General features: G+C 33.9%; 1 long non-coding RNA gene across 1 annotated transcript; it reads left to right on the top strand.

Annotated features, from left to right (window-relative positions):
- The first annotated feature begins 6,460 nt into the window (after positions 1-6,460).
- LOC115448041 lies at positions 6,461-12,205 on the top strand. Its single transcript, XR_003939068.2, has 3 exons — positions 6,461-6,692; positions 7,166-7,332; positions 10,812-12,205. It is a non-coding gene; the product is annotated as an uncharacterized LOC115448041 (long non-coding RNA).
- The last annotated feature ends 8,126 nt before the right edge of the window (positions 12,206-20,331 follow it).

The following is a 20,331-nucleotide window of genomic DNA, read 5'->3' as shown; positions in this document are numbered from 1 at the left end:
CTCTTCGAAAAGTTACACAATGGAAACTATTCTATTCATTGTGCTAGATTCGTAGGAGCCGAACCTCGGATTGGACTTGTGTACAGTCGTGAATAAAGTTTTAAGATAAATTACTCTGATATTTGATGAAATGAAGCCTAAATATTTGTTGTTGTTTGGGCCCTAGTTCACCATACTGATCTAGTACACGTTGAATATACACACATTCTTATGTATCTAGGTTTCTTCGAGATGTTTACCGTACCGTCAAAGCGACCGATAAATGGTAAAAATTTCACATGTAAATTCAAACAGAGAGATATGCCATGGGTCTTGAATCTGCTTGAGAGTTTCCGTTGCGTGCGCTGCGTAAACGGCTAAAGTTACACAACAAACACATATGACGGAATCGTTCCTTTTATAAAGTTGTAAATAATAAATCCCCTACCGTATCTGTCTGCCTGTCTGAACACGATAAACTCAAAAACAGATGGTTTGAGGCATTTAGAAGGACATAGGCTACTATCTATCCCGGAAAATATATGAAAACGTTTTTTATACATTACGTATAGGTTATGCAAATGTCAGTTACAATATTTGTCCATACATTAATTGTATCTAAATCGTCATTTTAGTTCGAATATGCTCAGTTGACAGGATCCATCATGTTCATTTCAAAGTCAGTTAAGTCTGCGGTTTACGGAAATAATAGCCTCGCTAACGCAGTTTTACTCGGCTGTACCGTTATGAGTAAACACCAAAATAATTACTCGGCCTGTTACGCTACAAATAATCTGCGAATTTTGTGTACAGTAATTTTTACTTTAATACTCTGCTGTATTAAAAGATTTTTCATATTCTATACTCGCTTCTGGCCGAATGGCTACGTAAAGAACAAAGGCTCTCAGTGTCGATCAATTTTAAGCCGTAGGTGTAAAATAATATACTTTTTGAACAATAAATATAGTATTTAATTATCTTTATAGACTTTTTCAAAAATATGAAGGTATAAACCAACATGTAGCGGCATTGATTGATAAAGGTATGCTTATATGGTTGAACGAGTAAAAAATTAGAAAACATAAATTAGATAAGAAATAATAATTGAATATAGTGCGAATATAAGTAGGTAGACCTTATAGTGGAAGTACTTATTTGTACCGAATGTATTGAAAAGTGTACGCTACTGACGACTTTCGTGTTTCAAAAAATTTATGATTCTTATGGAGGTATTCCGACCTCAGAGTATGACCAACGCTACAATATCCACAAATGTAAAAGACTATATTATTTTTAGTTACATACGTACTTCTACGCTGGAAACAATAACTAACAAAGCATATCTTAACCATAATGCCGTAACAGCACGAAATTTGGACATGTCACTATTCTCTCCAGAAACGGGACACATTAAAATGATTTATACGAACATTTATCCAAAAACCCAGGACGCCTGATGAGATCTGAATGCTAATGAATTATACCCAGCGCAAATTTTTGCATTCTACAGGACAAAGGGAGTTGTGGAATCCGCATGAGCGTTTTATGAGGTTTACAGGTGTGGTTTTGTGTGTAATAAAAACATGTGGTCATATAGTAAAATATATTCCTGAATACAACATTTACGTCGGTGTACTGTTCTCTTTAATATTTCGACGTTCAAAACAGTGGCAGTTATAGGAGTTAAGCTGTCTCGATGTACGGAGAGATAGGTGTCCGTATGTTGGCTTAAGGCTATGTTCGGGCTGCCTAATGAGAAGTACAGGGTTCGTGAAGTGACAATTTATTGATGAAGCTTGTTACAAGATTATAAATACTGACATAATTACTAGAGCGCTTGCTTATATCTACATGTTACTCACATTAATTTTCACGTGACTATGCGAATACAAAGTTCACTAATCTGATCTATTTTATGAGTTATGAGTAATCGGGGTACAGGAGCAAGGAATGATGTCAATATTTACTAGATTAATAATAGTATTTTTGATCCCAAAATACGAATTTTGATCCTAACGTGGCAATAAAACATTGGTCTTTCCATTTTCGGTTACTTCCTTAAGACATACTAACTCATTAAAGAGGAAGTAGGTATTATTATGAATACTGTGATATACTTTCTTTCTTTCTTCCTATATTTTATATGGCGTACTCATAGAATTTTACTCAACGTATTTTAGTTTACATATTTTATCTTCCCATTAATATTGATGCTAATATAATTTACCGTTACTCTGAGCTTTACAACTACACTATGAATAGAAACAGGACACCAACATTCGTGTGATGGCGTGATGTAATTGGTTCTATAGTATAGAATTCCTAATTAGTTCTAGCTGCCTAGTCAGGATTGGAACACAAAGATTTAAAGACTAGTGATGAAGCCGTGAGGGAATTTTCGAACTAACAGGATTTCTGACGCCCCTTAGCCAGTGCCGAATTGTCCGATTTTGGCTATTTGCGTCGCTTCCAGTCGGAATTAAGTCTGCCGAAATAGTAGTCATGACGTTTAATCTATGTATGACGATTCATTTTAAAAAAATATATCCATTCCGCTAATGGGTTGATTGATTTTATTCATTGTTAATAAGAAATGTTTAGATAATTGAACTAAATTCTTGAATAATAAATAATACACAGTTAGTTATCTACATAGATATATCTACTTACGACGCGACATAAATGACATATGTTATCTAGTAAACCTTGCTAATGGTAATATTGACTGTGAGCAACTCTTGAGTGGGATATCGATACGTACAAACTCAGCTATGCTGCGACAAAGATCTTTATTATACGTACCATTTGCAACTACCAACTATAGACGCAATGCTTTCTTGCAACGCAGTGCAAGTAAATTCAATGAGGCTTCTTGTCATTTAGATCTTGATTTATTCTGCTCTAGTAATTTGGCAGTAAGGCGCAATATGAGTAAATTGTTTTTCAATCAGTAATTAAAATAATACTACTAACATACACCTTGTTCAACTCAAACTGTACAATTATATTTACATTTATATTTTTAATTAATTTTAGTTCTTTCCATTCTCTGTTTGTTTTCTTTTTTATTATGCCTATCCATGTTATAATTAAGCTAGTTTTATTTTCAATTATATTTTTTTTGTTTATTACCTAATATTTTTTATAGTGGTACATGCTTATATAGATATATATATATATATGTGGAAGCTTGTTATCAGCAAACTTGAAACATAGCTAATTTTAAACATTTATTTTTTTATAATTAGTCTGTAAGCTTTCCTAAAATTGTAAAATAAAATAAAAATAAATAAAATAGATGTACGTAGTTATAATACATTTGGTTACATTAATTTATATAAAAGTAGGTAGTTATTCACTTTATAAATACGGTTTCCACAAATAGTTCGCTGGGAGTTTTATTACACATAATATTCACTTAAATGTAATATAGATAGTGAACTAAATAAATAATCTAAAGGATATAAAACTACTTTAAGTGAAAATATACAGCCTTTTTTCAACCTAAGGCCACTTTATACGATCAGATGGCGTAAAAAATTTTGAAGTTCCTTTTAAAAATGTTTACATCTGGTCATAATTTATGTATTTTTAAAAGCAGCTCTTAAGAGATGATCTTCCAAAAAAGCGTAAAATACTTTATGAGCATGTAAAATAGCGCGACGTTGAATGTTTGACAAATAATATTTTCATAGATCAATATACGATGAAAAGACATGCTAAGCGTTGAAATTCAATTCAAGACACGGGTTCAATCTCTTCCAAGTCCATGAATAAGCCGAGATACTTTACCATAAAGCTAACATATGTGTTGTAAAATGCAAAATGTGTCTGCAATGTGAAAATTTTCATTTTCGTGATATCGCACTTCTGCAGTAGGTTTTCTGTTATAATTAGTTTATTTTGATTATTGTTAAATATAAATATTGATACCTACCAAAGTATATTAATTACAGTCATTACTGTACTCTGTTGATATAAAATCACATCGTGTCTGAGTCGGTGGAGACATTTTGAAGAAGAAAAAGGAATCCACATCGTAATAATTACAGTCTAAATTCAATGTCACTAAATTGAGTTAGCATAACAATAATTTATTAATGAATGACCAGGGTAGACTGAATTGTTCCTTTTACATTGCTGTCCATGCCGTGAAAGTTGAGCTACTACTCTTGACTAACGAGGTGGTAACACTTAAACAAATCTAATTAATGAATGAAACACTTTATTGTATACGCCAAACACATAAAAATGAATACAATTATTATAAAAATCTACCCATTCGATGACAATATACAAGATAAAATTAATCCTAATAATCAAAATGGCCCAAGTTCTATCACTAAGTACGATTCAATCTAATAAACACCAGCATGTTTGTTGGCGGAAACATCTTAGCACACTCAAACCTTTGAGCCTAATGACTATTATACATGAGTTCGTGTTTCAGATTAGTTCCCGTGAGTTATCAACAAGAGTGATTATGCGGTTTTAGTTGAAGAAGCTGAGGTATTTGCAGGAAAGACTTAAAATATCGAAGAGCAACTCAATGCTATATTTGGTCCATAATATATTGAGCTGTATTATAGCGGATGCAGTTTATTAAAGTGAATGCTACCACGTGTACTTTTGCATATAGTTTAATTTACTACTGCTGATGACATAATCCAGTTATATGAAGTACTAGGTGTTGCTCGCGTCTCCGCCCACGTGAAAAGCCTTTCCCGCTACAAAAGACTCTAAAACACTGGAGCGATCTACAGCGCCACCAATACGATATCAGCGCCACTCATTTAAAAGACATATTAAATCTCCATAGAGACAAATTTACAGCAAAAATAGCCCATGTATTGATCCAGGACTTGATTTATCCGTGTATCAAATTTTATCTAAACCTATGTAGCCGTTCCAACAGGCCGGCACAATTGTGTCGACTGTCGAGTGGTATCATCACTCGTTAGTCGACATTCTATTGGACTTTGCCACTTTGTCGTATTTGTATATAAAAAAATACTAGCATAATGTTTTTATAACACTTCATTAAGCTATTTAAATCGTTAAACGTTTTCCTTTAGCAAATCCAGGCCATAGATAAAGCTAATTAACGCCTCATCTCATTATCCAGATCAACTGTTGAATAGTTCACAGGAAGGTGGTAAATTGCGAAGGATTAACAGCATAGAGCAGGGATTAGCCGAATCCCCTAAGGTCTGATTCAGATAGGACGTTGATTGATGAAATGCTCGGGTTTTTGTTACTTAGACCCTTACCACTACTAGAGGTTTTGCTGAAACTTGTGCTATACAAAAACCCTTTTGTGGGTAAATGATTTTTTGTTAGAGTTTTTTTAGTATCAACTCTGTTATAACAAAATATTACAGTTTTAAATTCATGATGTATTCAATTTTGTTTGAATCATTTTTTTTATTTATTAAGTATATTGAAAAGAGTAATCAGTTTTAGATAATGTAAAAATAAAGGCCATTAAAATACGAATTGAAAGTTAACGAACTTTATATTTAACTAATTATGTTGTGGTTCATTTATAAAAAAATCAGAGTAATTAATTTTTGGATAGTATAACGATTAAGGACATTAAAATACGAATTGAAAGCCAACGAACTTTATAAAACAAATAGTAGAGGTAAAGCTTTAAAAATAAAGAGCTCTGTTGGATCAAGGCAAATGTTTTTATTTTCTGTAAATTCTTTCAAGTGAATTCACAGTAAATTTATATTGATGACCTGAAAATTGACCAGTCCATAATTTATTCAATAAAAGCCTTACATAGAACTGTATCTAGCATGAATTTACATTATACTATCCTTCATTTTTGCATGGACATTTTTGTATAGAAAGGAAATGGAATACCAAACAATACTTTGTAATTCAATTTGCTGGATGGTGTTTCTACTGTTTATGGGCGGTCGTATCGCTTACCGTCAGGCGAACGGCAAGCTCGTCTAGTCATTCAAAGCAATAAAAAAAATAACTATTAGACCCATTTAAGACGGGAAGAATCGTTAATAACACCTTTAAAAATATTTCACAAAACATTCTTTGACTACTTTCATTCAACCCACTCATTAAACATGAAACGGTTAAATTTTTCCTCAATACTTATAATAAGATCAAATGTCACGTACATTTCAACGTTCCGTTTTAGATTTTGAGCATTAAGCAAATCGGGACTGAAGTGACGTCATTACCAAATGCCATTAATGTCGATAAAAGCTTTGAATTAGGCCGTCGCGTTGTATTGTCTACTGCGTAGCCTGCACGAGGTCAGCTGTCGACTGAATTTCGACATGAGTCTATGAGCCGTAATAATAAATCGATGTCAATTATGAGTAATATCTCAAGATTTAACTTTTTAATAATAGTGTTAGGCGATTATTGCAAACGTAATAAATAAATATAAACCATGAGCACGTCACTAATGTCGTTTTGACAAAACGTCACACCTTTCTCCTCTCTGTCTGTACCCATGGCGTTTGTAACAACGTTGTCGCAATATATATCTCTGTTCATCCTGGTATCCTATTATTTATAAACCAATCACTACGCTTAATAGTCATTTGTTTGTCACACGTTTATCTCAGAAACTAGTTAACAGATCTTGAAAGTTTTCACACTGATATGAAGACACATTACTCCTTAGTGCTATGGCTATTTTTTATCCCGGGAAAATTTATCCGGAAAAACTATTTCACGTAAGTCGAGCCGAATGCAAAAGCAAAGTAGTTAGTACATAAGCATTGAACACTTCAGCATTTTTGGACACGAATTGCACTTGTTCAACATAAAATGCTCTTAAAAATATTTGTGTATAAACGCATGACCTAGGTCGAGGCTAATTCAAGTAAACGGTAAGCATAAAGTGCTGGGTAATGATAACAAGTGAAAACAAGTTTTTTACGTGCGACCTTTTGCGATGTAAGCACGTCGTTTTAAATTATAAAAGATAGCGATTAAATTTTCTAAAAAATAATATCTGATATGCAAATTTGATTAAAATATAATTGAAATTGACGTGACAGTAATTAATGAACAGTTTAAAATGTTATATTGATAATTTTTCTTTCTTTGTTAGTCCTTTATGTAAAGAATTAGATGATATTTTCTTGACACATTTGAAGAATGCACCACGAGATAATCATAGGAATCCCAGTTTTGTCTATTTTAGGAGGATAACAATATGCAAACGGTGTGTTCTATATTGAAAGTCATTGTAGCTAACGTACGTAAATTATGAGACTTATAATTTATGTATCAGGATGAGACTCGCTATGCACGCAGTGTGAATAATGGAATATATCCGAAATGTTGAAGAAGCCATTGTGAAAAATTAAGGTAATTTTGAGATAAATCTTTAATTAAACCTTATGCATAAAGTATAAATATTTTACAATCCTCTGTAAGATAAATCTTCAATTCGTGTATAAATATTTTTTACTTCCGCTTAAGCTTATGACTTATGTTATTTTGTTAACACGCTGACGCACAAATGATTTGGCTCAAAGCCCGGATGTTGGTAGAGTTTGCCGACATTATAGTACGTAACACTACGCTATTCAGGTATGACAAGGGATGTCTGATTACCCTCATTTCGCGTTATTATACCTTACAGTTGGTAACTTTAAGGGCGTTTTTACATTTTGTCGCAAATAAAAAAAAAATCAGCTGAAATAGGTTTAAGTTAAAATATTCTCTAAATATATCGACGGTCCCTAAGAACAAAATCTCATCTGCAAAATGCTTTAGTTGCAGTATGAAGTTTTTAAGTTAAGTTTACTGGTGGTAGGTCTCTTATATGAGACTCCGCCTAGGTAGGTACCAACGCAATGTCTATTTTGGCCGCCAAGCAGCACCAGTGTGTAGTCACTGTTGTGTTCCGATTTAAAGGACATTGTAGCCAGTGTAACTACTGGACATAATGAGACTTAACATCTTACGTCTCAGGATGGCAAACGCAGTGGAATACCAAACAATACTTTGTAATTCAAGGTGTGGGATGGCGTTTTTAGTGTTTATAGGCGGTCGTATCGATTACCATCCGGCGAACGGCAAGCTCGTCTCGTCTTTAAAATATAAATATCAATTATTCACCTCAAAATAGAAAATAAATTAATTTTCGATAATAATCAATAGTTTTGAAATGAGTAATTGACATTTATATATTCACTTAACTTAAAATCTGAGGCTCTATTTTGCACGTTCATCAGGCTTACGTACCCACATGAGCTTAGACTCTGCATGAAAATTTAGTTCACAACTTTGAATAACAGTAGCTGTATAGAATGGGTTTATGAGAAAATCCAGGTTGTCCGAAAATGGAACTTTGAAATAGTTCGTTCGAATTTTAAAATAAGATTAAACTGTGGGACCAAATAGCTACAGCGACTGCTATCTCAGGGCCCTATTCCGTCTATAGAGGCGAATACGTCTTTTTGCAATTACAGGCGTTCCATTCGAAGGACAGCTTCGATAGGTAAGAGAGTCCAAAACTCAACTATTTACCTATACGGCCATCAAAGCTGTCCTTCGATTAGAGCGATTGCAAAAAGACGGATATACCCGCGTGGAATAGGGCCCCCTATTGTTATATTAATTTTTTGTACCCCTTTTCAAACGCATTGCGCACCGAGGAGTGTGATATTTAGCATATTTAAAGTTTAGATAGAGTGTACAAAAATAAAAATTATTACAAATATATTTAATTCAACAGTCCAATTTCGATCATTGAATGATCACAGATATTTTAATCTACAACGTGATTCTAACTAAGTGATAATCGTCTACCTGCCATAACACACACAATATTTTTAATTATTACATATTTTTTGGTTCGCCTGCCTCAGAAACATGTTTAAATATATAATTTAACCCAAACACAATTTGTACCGCGTACCTTATATGGATTTATCAATTTCTCTTTCTCATTTATGTTATTTCTAATTTGTGCATGTCGTGTTCACTTCAAGAAGGTTGTAAATATTTTGAATTTTGCACTGTAAACTTTATTTTATGAATGTTAAATGTAACCAGTTTTGTGGACCTAATAAAGAGAAAAAATAACGTTACATGAAGCCTTCTTTGTAGTCGTACCTATCCATCATTATCTATCAACAACTATTTCACTGACATCATAATAAAAGTACACAACTGAGCAAACATAATCGTTTCAAACAGCTCCCTCGTTCCACATAACCCTTTTGAAGATTACCATTCCACGGGGTTTTTCCGCAACCCCGCGACAAGTAACAGTGATAAGAAAAATTTGGTCGAGTAAAAATCTCATAATCCCATAGCGCGACAAGGGCTGTAAATTCCCCATAAAAATAAATATACCGTGGAATACAGTGGGTTAGGTTATAAAATGTCAATATAAACGAGACAGCATTACGTGTATGGAATCAGGGGATGCTTTGTCAAGTGTGAAAATAAGGTATGGATTTGGAAACATACGGTTGTCTATTGTGTACGCGCCCGTTCGGATTATACAATATATAGGCTTGTTAAGAGACTTATTATGTTAACGCTTGTAAGGTGCTCCTATTTGTTGTAAAAATATTATAAAAGTGTTTGACGTCATTAAATTACTTTTCCACTATTCACGTTTTGCGGCGCATAATTTTAGCCTTTGTACCCTGTATTCAATTAGTTCAAGACTACTCTGACGGGATGCAAATGTCGATTTCGAATTGTCGACTAATTATTTTATTTTGATCTGATTAATGTATAAATAATTATTACTCAAACCATTTTTCTGACTATTTTTTATATAAAACAACCGAATAACTTACGCTCATTAACGACTGCCAGGATAATACCGATCAACACACACACAGGCTGGCGCCAGTCTGCGATTTATAATGTTTTTTCAATAGTACAAATAATATTTAATTTAATATTATGTTTTAAAATAAAATAAATTAAAATATTTTATTTATCACGTAGGCGAACAAAGATGTACTTATGATACGTCAAAACATGGTATGGTGGTTACCATAAAAAAAGTTCTTTTTCTACTTAAAAATATAGTCAGAGTGTCCGCTCCGTATTTTACACCGTATGTTCCAAGCATAAAGGATATTTTCACCTGTGCCTTCAGACATATCCGTGACCGCATTGCCAACGCGCTCATATGTTGCCTATTCTCTTTCAGTACGTGAGAAAAATAAACTTTAACACTTTTACTTAAGGATTCCGCAGTAGTTCCGCTTACAAAACGAATAGATTGTTGAAGGATTTGTGCCGATTGAAATATTCTGTATCGTAATAAGTTGTTTGTGAGGAAAAATATATTTCATGAATATTTATTTTCGATTTAAATATAAAAAAACAGTTTAGTAATAAAATAGAGAAAAAAATACATGTTTATAATATGTCTTGTGTGTTGTAGTTCCAAGTAGTGACTTTCAAAATTACTAAAATAATTTTACTTATATTACATCTAAAGGCTTTACCAATGAAAAAAATAAGGAGTGAACTAGGTTTATTTATTTATTTACTTTAATAGGTACATGAACAGTACATATAATATTCAAGTTTACTACAAGTAGGTTGATTAGAGTTATGAATTTCACTCAAAAATTAATTGATTTAATGTAAGGAAGTAATTTAGGAAAGTGATAAACACCATATAATTATACTATCTTCTGGAAACATAAGAATGTGTCATAACTTTTATCAAGAACAGTATCTATAGTCACACATAAGTAGATGAACAAAGAAACTTAAAGTAGCATACATACTTTTGTTCCATTTAAAAAAAAAACTTTTCCATAAAACTTAACGTGTGGGTATTTATTTGCAGTTTTGTTTTTCAGCTTCTTTTGTGCCTGGCTGTATTTACTTCACAGAAGATAAAAAACGCAATAATATTCAAGAATCAAACAAAGACAATTAGAAAGATCGAGAGCTAGAAATCAATTAAAAACCGAGACAAGCACAATAACTGTGAAGATGGAAACTTGAAAAAGGCGACCTTTTAATTTGGCCCCTGAAGTGAGAGACAGTGAAATCAAATTACGTTGCTAGGCAACGAATCATTGAATGAATTACGAGCAGTCAATTAAAGAAACCCGGTGAAATCAGTTTACCAATTCATCCTATTACTCCTAAGCTGGTCGGAATTCATTGAAAATAGTTTAAGCGTTGTTTCTCAGATGTCGCTGTTAATTCAAGTTCGTCTATCGAATATAAGAGCGGATAGAACTTGAGTAATTGCCAGAATAGAAAATAAAGGTAAAGAATAATCTATGTCACTTATCATCAATATAGGTAGGTAGATTTTACAGAGCGATCTTAATATATTTCTATTACTCAAGGTTTTTGAACTTTCCTAAAGAGAAGTCATCACACTGGCTAAGCCGCGTGCAAATGATTATCTGTAAAAAGCATAGACTGAATAATGGAGTAATTGAGGAATAAACGAAATATTGAAATCGGATTTGACTGAAAATCACCTTTAACTTTAATCAGTTAATACAAAAATCTCGTTCCATTCAAAATATCACCTAGGGTCCAACACAAAATTGAATATCAATTCATATCTGAAACTAAACCTATATATTCCAAATCATGCATCGCTGAATTTACAACGCGACGAAGCGACGTCATAAAAAATGTTCTATATATCGAGACTGCATGGATAGGGACTACAGTATATAAAAGAAATAAAAACTAATTTATACCATATAAGTTTGGCAAACTTTAAAGTAAAAATCACGAATGTAAATTATTCTATTTCGTGTGAATACGATATAGTTAGATCTTCACTTTATAGAGAACTGTGTGTCTGCCATTTTAGAAACTTGTTCGGCATTTGCTAACTCAGGCTTGTAAAAAGTAAATATTCTCTTTTTACAAGTCCGTCTAAATACATTTCAGCTTTATATTTTTGCTGAAATGCATGTGCAATGCAAGGGACAGAGTTTCTTAGCAGTAAGAAACTGGTGTGTTATTGCCAATTTAAAAATAACAAGGCTTTTTATTGTGAAGAACTAAGAAGGCAGAAAATAAAAGAAATTATATTTATTTAAAATTATGGACATTTCTGTAGTACAGCAAATCAGTTTCCGTCATTATGTTATTTTTAAGTGTACGGCACAAGGACCCCACTGACCTAATGGTAAGTGGAAGGGGGGTCCGATAGAATTTCGCTTGACGAAAGACGATTACCCCATGACAGTCGACACAATTATGCCGGCCTGTGTTAACTACATATACACAGGCTGGTCCCGAAACGCGACACACTTACGAGGGCCACTATGGCGGGTTTTAATACCTTGTGTATGGTGGTCGCTATCCGGGCGGATGTAAAATATACCCTTCTAGCCGCAAATATGTGAGTTCATCGGTTTAGTGTACCATTACAAAAATTTATATGCCGATTATATTATCTCAGGTTTTGTTAATTTTACTTTTCAATAAACCTTTATATTATGAACTACCATTGCACTTATTATTAACTAATACACTTTTTAACTATTTTTTTAATAACTACATTTAAAAAAAAACATCTTCTACAGATGTATATTTTCTTACTCTTTTCTAATCAGAACTTAATAAACCATTATATCGGTAATGTCAATGAACAAAACCGTTAGTAAATTCATGTCTCATGCCAGCCCGCTTAGTGGATTGCAAATTTTCGTTGAAAAGTTCTAACGATGCGTCCGCCTTGCATCTCGCTGGTTTAAATATTTCTGAATATTTTGCAATATTATTTCTAACATGCTTAAGAAGTCATATAACTTAAGGTCAAATAATTCGTATTAGAGCAATATCTATATATTTATCACTGGTCCAGGTTAATCCCTATCCCCCTTAGCAGATCTGGTTATTATTTATTTAGGGTTTGCGCAGAATATCATTAATCCTTTCAATTTTTCAAAAGTAGTAAGCGTTCCTATTATATAAAAAATAAAAAATATATTTCTATTGCCAATTCTTATAAAGACTAGAATCGTATATCCAGTTATAAAATGAGATGCTCCACACAGATTCAAATACGAATATTAACCGACCGAATAACAAATCATGTAAATTCAAAGATGTACTACGATTAACATAAGTCAATAGTTTGTGGGCTTATTACGCATTCAGTACTCACCAGACGTCTGTCCGACGTAATGTTGGACATGTTGGAACAAACATTTGGTAGAAATCCTTTCATTTGTAACTGTGCAAATATAAAGCATTATTTGTAGTCTATGTTTAAAGATACTTGACTTGAATAACGACTCTCTTCAAATTCGATTAAAATTAATTAAAAAAGATAGATCATAACCGTGGATAGACACGGATTTTTTTTTAATTGGCACAGCAAAGTGAGCCCAGCCCGCTACACCTTATAGTAAGTAGAGTGGAGTCCAATAGAATGTCGACTGATGAGAGATGATTACCCCTCGGCAGTCGACACAATTATGCCGGCCTGTTGGAACCGGATGTAGACAGGCTGATCCCGGAACGTGACACAATTACGTGCGTCACTACGGCGGGTTTTAACATCTTGTGTACGGTGGTCACTATTCGAGCGGATATAAAATATATCCTACCACCAGCAAAAAACTTCAACTTTGAAACTTCGCAAGCGTTAACATTTTTCATTTAAACTAACGATAAATGTTTTGCGAATTTCGACGTTAAAGTTATTCTAATTACTTGAAAATGTTATATTTCGTCTATACAACGTTTACGTACATTAATAAATGGGTAGAAATACTTGAGCTAGACTTATTATATTTAACTTCCTTTCAAATATTTGTATCTGAAAATATTTTAAGTTTATTATACGTTAAATTTGATTAAATACCGTTATAAGATATATTGAACAGATATAGGTTTGTTAAGTCAGTATAAATTTTTTTTATTGGATATCTGGACGGATTTGGATGATATTCTTCATAAATATTATTATAAAATACAGTCCCCGTCACGTTCTGTCTGTTTGAACGCGATGAATTAAAGAATTTCGATTAAATTTTCTGTGGAGATAGTTTGAAAATTTGGACATAGACTAGCTTTATCCAAGAAAATTATACAGCAGGAGTTTAATCCCAGAAACACTCAGACAAGCGAACGAAGCCGCAAGCAAAGGCTAGTGTGTTACAAAAACACATTATACTCATTCATTAATCCCGAAAGACACAAAATCTACATTTTATGAAATAACGTTTCTCCGGAACTTTTTGATGACACGATTGAAGAAAAGTCGAGTCCAAAAGCTAGTAAATCATAAAAACCACTGGAAATAAGACGGTAATAAATACGCGTCCGAATCATTAAGTACCCAAGGTGTCTATTCGGTGATATAACAGGGGACATCTATCATTGTTATCATTTTCCTTTCAAATTTACCGAGAAGGTCATGGATGACAAAAACCTCCAGGTTCTTGGACGAATAATTTATTATTCTCATTTTAGGGTCCTGTCGTATGATGATGCGGCGGAAATTTACGTAGCAAACAGAACCTGCTTTAAAGGTTCTTCAGACGAGTTCTCGAGCACTTGAGGGCTCATTCTTATTGTTTTCTTTAAAGCGTTCAAAATTCTAGTTGGAGATGACTTTCCACGAAAACATTTTCTTATTGCTTTATAGGTCTTTGCTAAATGGATTATTCCTGTGCTGGTATTTCTAATAAAACCAAGCCCGAAAATGCAAAGCGTGTTTGATAAAAATATTCAAAGCTTTGAATTCGACGTAGCTGCCGACTGCATATAAATTTCTTTATATTTTTTATAGAATATTTTTTTAAATTTCTACTTATTTATTCAAGCCAGTACTTATTTACTAAACAAAACAACTTAAATTTGCTCCGTGCTTGAATTTTCTTGAACGGTTACGGAGGGGTAGATGACAATGAGTTTATTTTAAAAACATTTCCGTTTTTAAAATAAACACGTTCTTGGATATGACCTGACCGGATTTAATCAACTGAGCCGATCTGTTTACACTGACTGTTCCATTACCTTTGTTTACGTTTGTTCTTTAACTATATATTTAATGGTTTCAAAATATGGAGTTTGCGTAATTATATCATGTAATACTTACATTCGTTCATAAACTTTAAATTCATTTGTAGATGATTAATTTTCTTGTATTTCTTTTCCTATAATGTTCGTACCTTAATTGCTTTGCTATTTTACATTACAAGGATAGATTTTAAAAAGTTTATTAGTTTGTTAAACTTTTTACGTAGGAGACTTGATTAAATGCACCATTTAGGTATTATTTATAGACCTTAGGTAGTTTTGCTAGAATAAGATGTTAAAATCACTTCATAATCACACTTTTTTCTATTGCCTTAGGTAAACAAGCTAGCAGTCCGCCTGATGGTAAGCAGCATTCGCCGCCTATCGTCTTTGCAATGCCAGAGGCACAGCCAAGCCATTGCTTATCGGGAGGTGAGCACTTTTTTTTATTGCTTTTTCATACGATAATAGTCAGTATCCAATCACTCATGCGTATTAAAATCAAAAACACGATTGTTATTTTATCACGTTATTCCTAATTTACGTCGTAATAAAATTTGAAATGTTTTGATTCGATGAGCCCTTCTGTTTTACGATCTAAAGACATTTCGACGTTAAAAAGAACAATATCGACGAGCATCAGTCTGAACGTCTGGGTAATGGGAGATTTCTTTTTTTGTACACGATTTTTCTTATTACAGCCAATTTCCTTAAGTGGGTACCATCTCGGATCTTTCTTCGTATTTTCATCCCTCGTCGAAACGGCTGTTTACTGTGACTAAATTACGCGGCAATTAATTTTTGTTGTAACGATGAATGTATTTAGTAAGTTTCTTGCTAGGAAGATTTTTATACTAATGACGGATGAGGATTTAGATGAAAAGACCTTTGTCCAACATTGAGACGTTGGTGGTATTTCCCCATCCAGAAATTTAAATAATAAAGCAATGCTTCGAAATTCGAAATAGACTTACTTAGCTTGCATCCAGGGTTTGATGTGACGGTCAAAATTCCTAATGATAGTATAGACTATATTCGTTCACACTAGGAACATGATAGAACACGAGAAGTCCTAGCACACAGCCGCATGACAGGAGCAATAGACAATGACTATAATACGGTACATATCCTGACATACGAAAGAACTAACGACTACTGACATCACAAAACCCCTTCGTCTAGTTTACCAAACGAAATTATGGCAAAAATCGGTTTAAAATCCAGAAAAATAATACTCATCCGTTAATTTCGATAACTGTTACTAAATAATTCATTTAAATTACATCCAAACCGTTTGTAGTTATGAAAATACATTTCCACAAATTCATGGTTTGAAACAATAACTTCCCCATGTTGGTTTTCTAAGAAGATAAGCGATAATATATGAGTACATTGTTTATTTGCTTTGAACAAAAGACGTGAAATAAGACATACATTATATTCCACATTACGTATCAGGAAAACAAAGTTAACATCGTTTATCGTAAAAACAAACGATCACACCTGTCCTTGGAGGGTAAGGTAGAGACCCATCTGGTCCACATTATATTCGAGCAATGTTGATTTAGGAGATCAAGGACTGTTTATAGAAACCGGGGCAGGCCTTCAATGAGGGTGGCCGACGACCTGGTCCACGAGCTGGAGGGCTGCTCTGGAAGAACAATCTGGTGGACATTGCAAGAGGCCTAACCTCAGCATTGGGTGAATATTATATAGGCTTAAGTAGAAGAAGAAGAATGTTGATTTAGGACTATTTAATACGTCTATAGGTCACTGAGCTCACATTCATACGATTTGTAGCCTGTTACAATGGACTCAATGGCGTAGTAGTATTGTGTTACGACTGCCACGCCGGTCTCGAGTTCGATCTAGGGTCTGATGAAGTGATATTAGGTATTTCTATATCAGCACAGACTTTGGAGGTCTCGAATTTATTCCCTAAGTTGGATTAATTGATTTTCGGATTCGGATTTATTAGGCGGAGGATTTTTTCTGCCCAGTATCTAATTGAAGATAAGAAAAGTCCTTGGGAAAGTGCAATAGGCTAATCCCGAATTAAATGGAACTTAACTGGCGAAATATGGTGTCATAATACCTCTACCTACCCCTTAAATGGGAAGGTATGATGTTATTTATGTTGGGAAAGCGGAAGCCGATATCCGATACAGGTTTAAAGTTTGAAGCAATAAAAACGTGTCGGTAATGTTCTCTGGCGGCAAAGATAAAGCGTTTCGTAAAGTTTTTAACGTCTCGGCTAAATGAACTGCGAGTAAGGAGATATCATTTAAGTTTTATGGGGAATTAACTGAAACTTTACCTTGATTTTCATGTATTCATATCTTTCTGACAAGATTACGGCATGTGAAGTGTTTAAGTCATAATTCTATTAGGAATATATCGGAAGCCCTGGATTGGTGTACTAGAATTGTTAATTGCTTACAAAACTGATCATATAAGCTTCTTATATTAAACGTTGTGTTCTAGACTCTTTTTATAAAATGACATTCAATTAAATAAAATTTTTATCTCGTTAAATCATATTGACTAAACATTAAAATATTGTCTTGCATTGTCATTCAAATAAATTCAATTTTTATTCCGATAAAACATATTGATTAAGCATTCAAATATTGTTTTGCATTTCAAAAAAAAAGCGGCATTAGCCTAGTTGGGTGTGGAACGGACTGCCGAGACGAATGTCCGCAGGTTCAAATCCCAAGGGCACACACCTCTGACTTTTCTAAAAAATCATGTGTGTATTCTTTGTGAATTTATCGTTCGCTTTAACGGTGATGGAAAACATCGTGAGGAAACCTTGCACATCTGAGAAGTTCTCTATAGGAATTTCGAAGGTGTGTGAAGTCTACCAATCCGCACTAGGCCAGCGTGGTGGACTAAGGCCTAATCCCTCTCAGTAGTAGAGGAGGCCCGTGCTCAGCAGTGGGCAAGTATATAATACAGGGCTGATATTATTATTATTATTATTATTATTTCAAAAAAAGCCCTTCTTACAGTTTTAGTTTAGATTAATTTCTTTTAGGCGTGGTGGTAATGATAACACCACTTTATTATATAATGTCCCACTGCTGGGCACTGGGCTTTTCTATTAAGCGGGTTTAGATATTTTAATATTGCGTTAATTTAAATTATAGATATTCGGTATTTAATGATTTATGACTACTTAGACTAGCATTTTGTAAATCTAATACACGGTCGTAAAATGTTTTAACTATGCAAAACTCGACTAGAATTTTAATAAATGTCCCTATTACCGCACGTTATCTTATATCAAATGTTTTCGTCTTTTTTACTCGCATCACGTCCTCTCATAAGAGTGAAGAAGATTGAAACATGTGACTTGAATATCATTCATGTTTTGAGCCCAAAAGGCGATCGATGATAAATGAGGACAATGCGTTGTTTATGTTACAACAGTTTGAGTATCATAAACGGCGATAGTTTGCTTGGATGTGGAAGGACAGCAATAGCGGCAGGTACAAAATCCAAAGGCATGCACTTCATCTAAAGTTATTTGTGTATTCTTTGTGAATTATCGCTTACTTTAATGGTGAAGGAAAACATTGCGAGTAAACCTGCTCATCAGACAAGTTTTCAGTAAAAATGATATGTATATATGTGTAGTGTAGTATGTGAAGTCTGCTAGTCTGTCACTAGGCTAGCGTGATAGACCGAGGCCTCAACTTTCTCAGTAGTAGAGGAAGTGTTCATTCATTTCACACCCATTCTCAGTAGTGGAACTTTATATAATACAGGGCTGATATTATTATTGGTTTATTTTCTGTAGTACGTACCTATATGAAACTCTTAGTAGATTCTCTTATATGCACATGTCTGCTTGGATAGATGGTCGATCTACTTCTACCACCAAGAAGTAAAACTATAAAATTTTGGATCGGCCATCTAGGTAGGATATATTTTATATCCGCTCGGATAGCGACCACTGTACAAAAGGTGTTAAAACCTGCCATAATGGCCCACGTAAGTGTGTCGCGTTCCGAGATCAGCCTGTGTATATCCGGATCTACCAGGCCGGCATAAATGTCGACTGTCGAGGGGTAATCAGCTCTCGTCATTCGACATTGTATTGAATTCCACTCCACTTAACATCACTTGCAGAGGGGTCTCTCTGCCACGCTCTTATAAAAAAAATATTAGACTTTCTTTAATGTTAAATAATTTATCACCCGCGCTACTTTCTGTACAGTTTTTATTTTTTATAAATTTCATAAAATAATTATAATTCTTGGAAGTAACAGGGTAATACTTATCAATGAATGCACTAACTCGTAGTTAAACCGTAGAAAAGTTTCATGTACAAATCCCATCTTTAAAATAAATTTACTTTCCTTAAAAATTTACTCTCGAAATATACAGACATTTTTGACATCGTTTAGAATTCATAATATAATACCTGACGGAATATTCTCCAGCGTACAAAGGGTTGTATAATATTAATATTTATTTGGTAAGCGTTTCCTTTGTAACCGTATGGAAACGTAATAAAGATGTGGATTATGAATTTAATTTTGATGCGATTTCACAGCGCTGGAAGCGATTTTCGTATAAGTATTTGTAGCTTTTATAAAATAACGCGTAGATTCAATAGCAAAAATACATGGGACCTGAGTATGCCTTGGGTATTCTGGTTATGTAAAGATACTTCTAGGAATAAGCTAAACAGACGGAGTCTTTTTTCGGCATGGTAGTCCTTCAGGAACGGCACTCTGGGATAAGATACGCTTTGTCATTCCTGTCGATAAACTATATACAATACTTTTATAGCATTTGCCTGTATACGATACCGTGGATAACTAGCATTAATGTGATCTCGGACACTCAATTATTGACAGCCTCAATCGCAGAAGAATTTTAAATGCTTTACTCGCGTTAAAGAAGGAAATAGAATGTATGTAAAATAATGGTTCGTTTGGACCTACGAAGATCAAAGGACATGTTTTACGCGAAATAAATTCAAATAGGCAAATACTTCCCACATCAAATATTAGTAGCGACAGATTTTCATAATTAGCATTTCGCCATTTCCTATTTTCAGGGGTAGGTAGGGGTGTAACACACCCTTTCGCCAGGTATATATTAGGTCCAAATAAATCCTTCCTGGTTGAATTGCGGCCGCATAGGCCAATGTCTACGGAGATTAGCCAGGTACGCAAGGAGATTTTGTAGTGCACAAGTGTGTGCGCCATACACAGGTGCACTCTCTATTCCTTCACTCTCATAGTCCGGTGTGACGGCAATCCGACATGACCGGAGAGAGATCAGGCGCAAGACCAACGGCTTTACGTGCTTGCCGAGACATGGCGGTATAACACTGCCAACTTCCTGTCCAAG

The sequence above is a fragment of the Manduca sexta genome, chromosome 21 (assembly GCF_014839805.1).
Source record: "Manduca sexta isolate Smith_Timp_Sample1 chromosome 21, JHU_Msex_v1.0, whole genome shotgun sequence".
In the NCBI taxonomy this organism is placed as follows: Eukaryota; Metazoa; Arthropoda; class Insecta; order Lepidoptera; family Sphingidae; genus Manduca; species Manduca sexta.
Note: the sequence above shows the minus strand (reverse complement) of the source record. Positions and strands in the feature narration are given on the sequence as shown.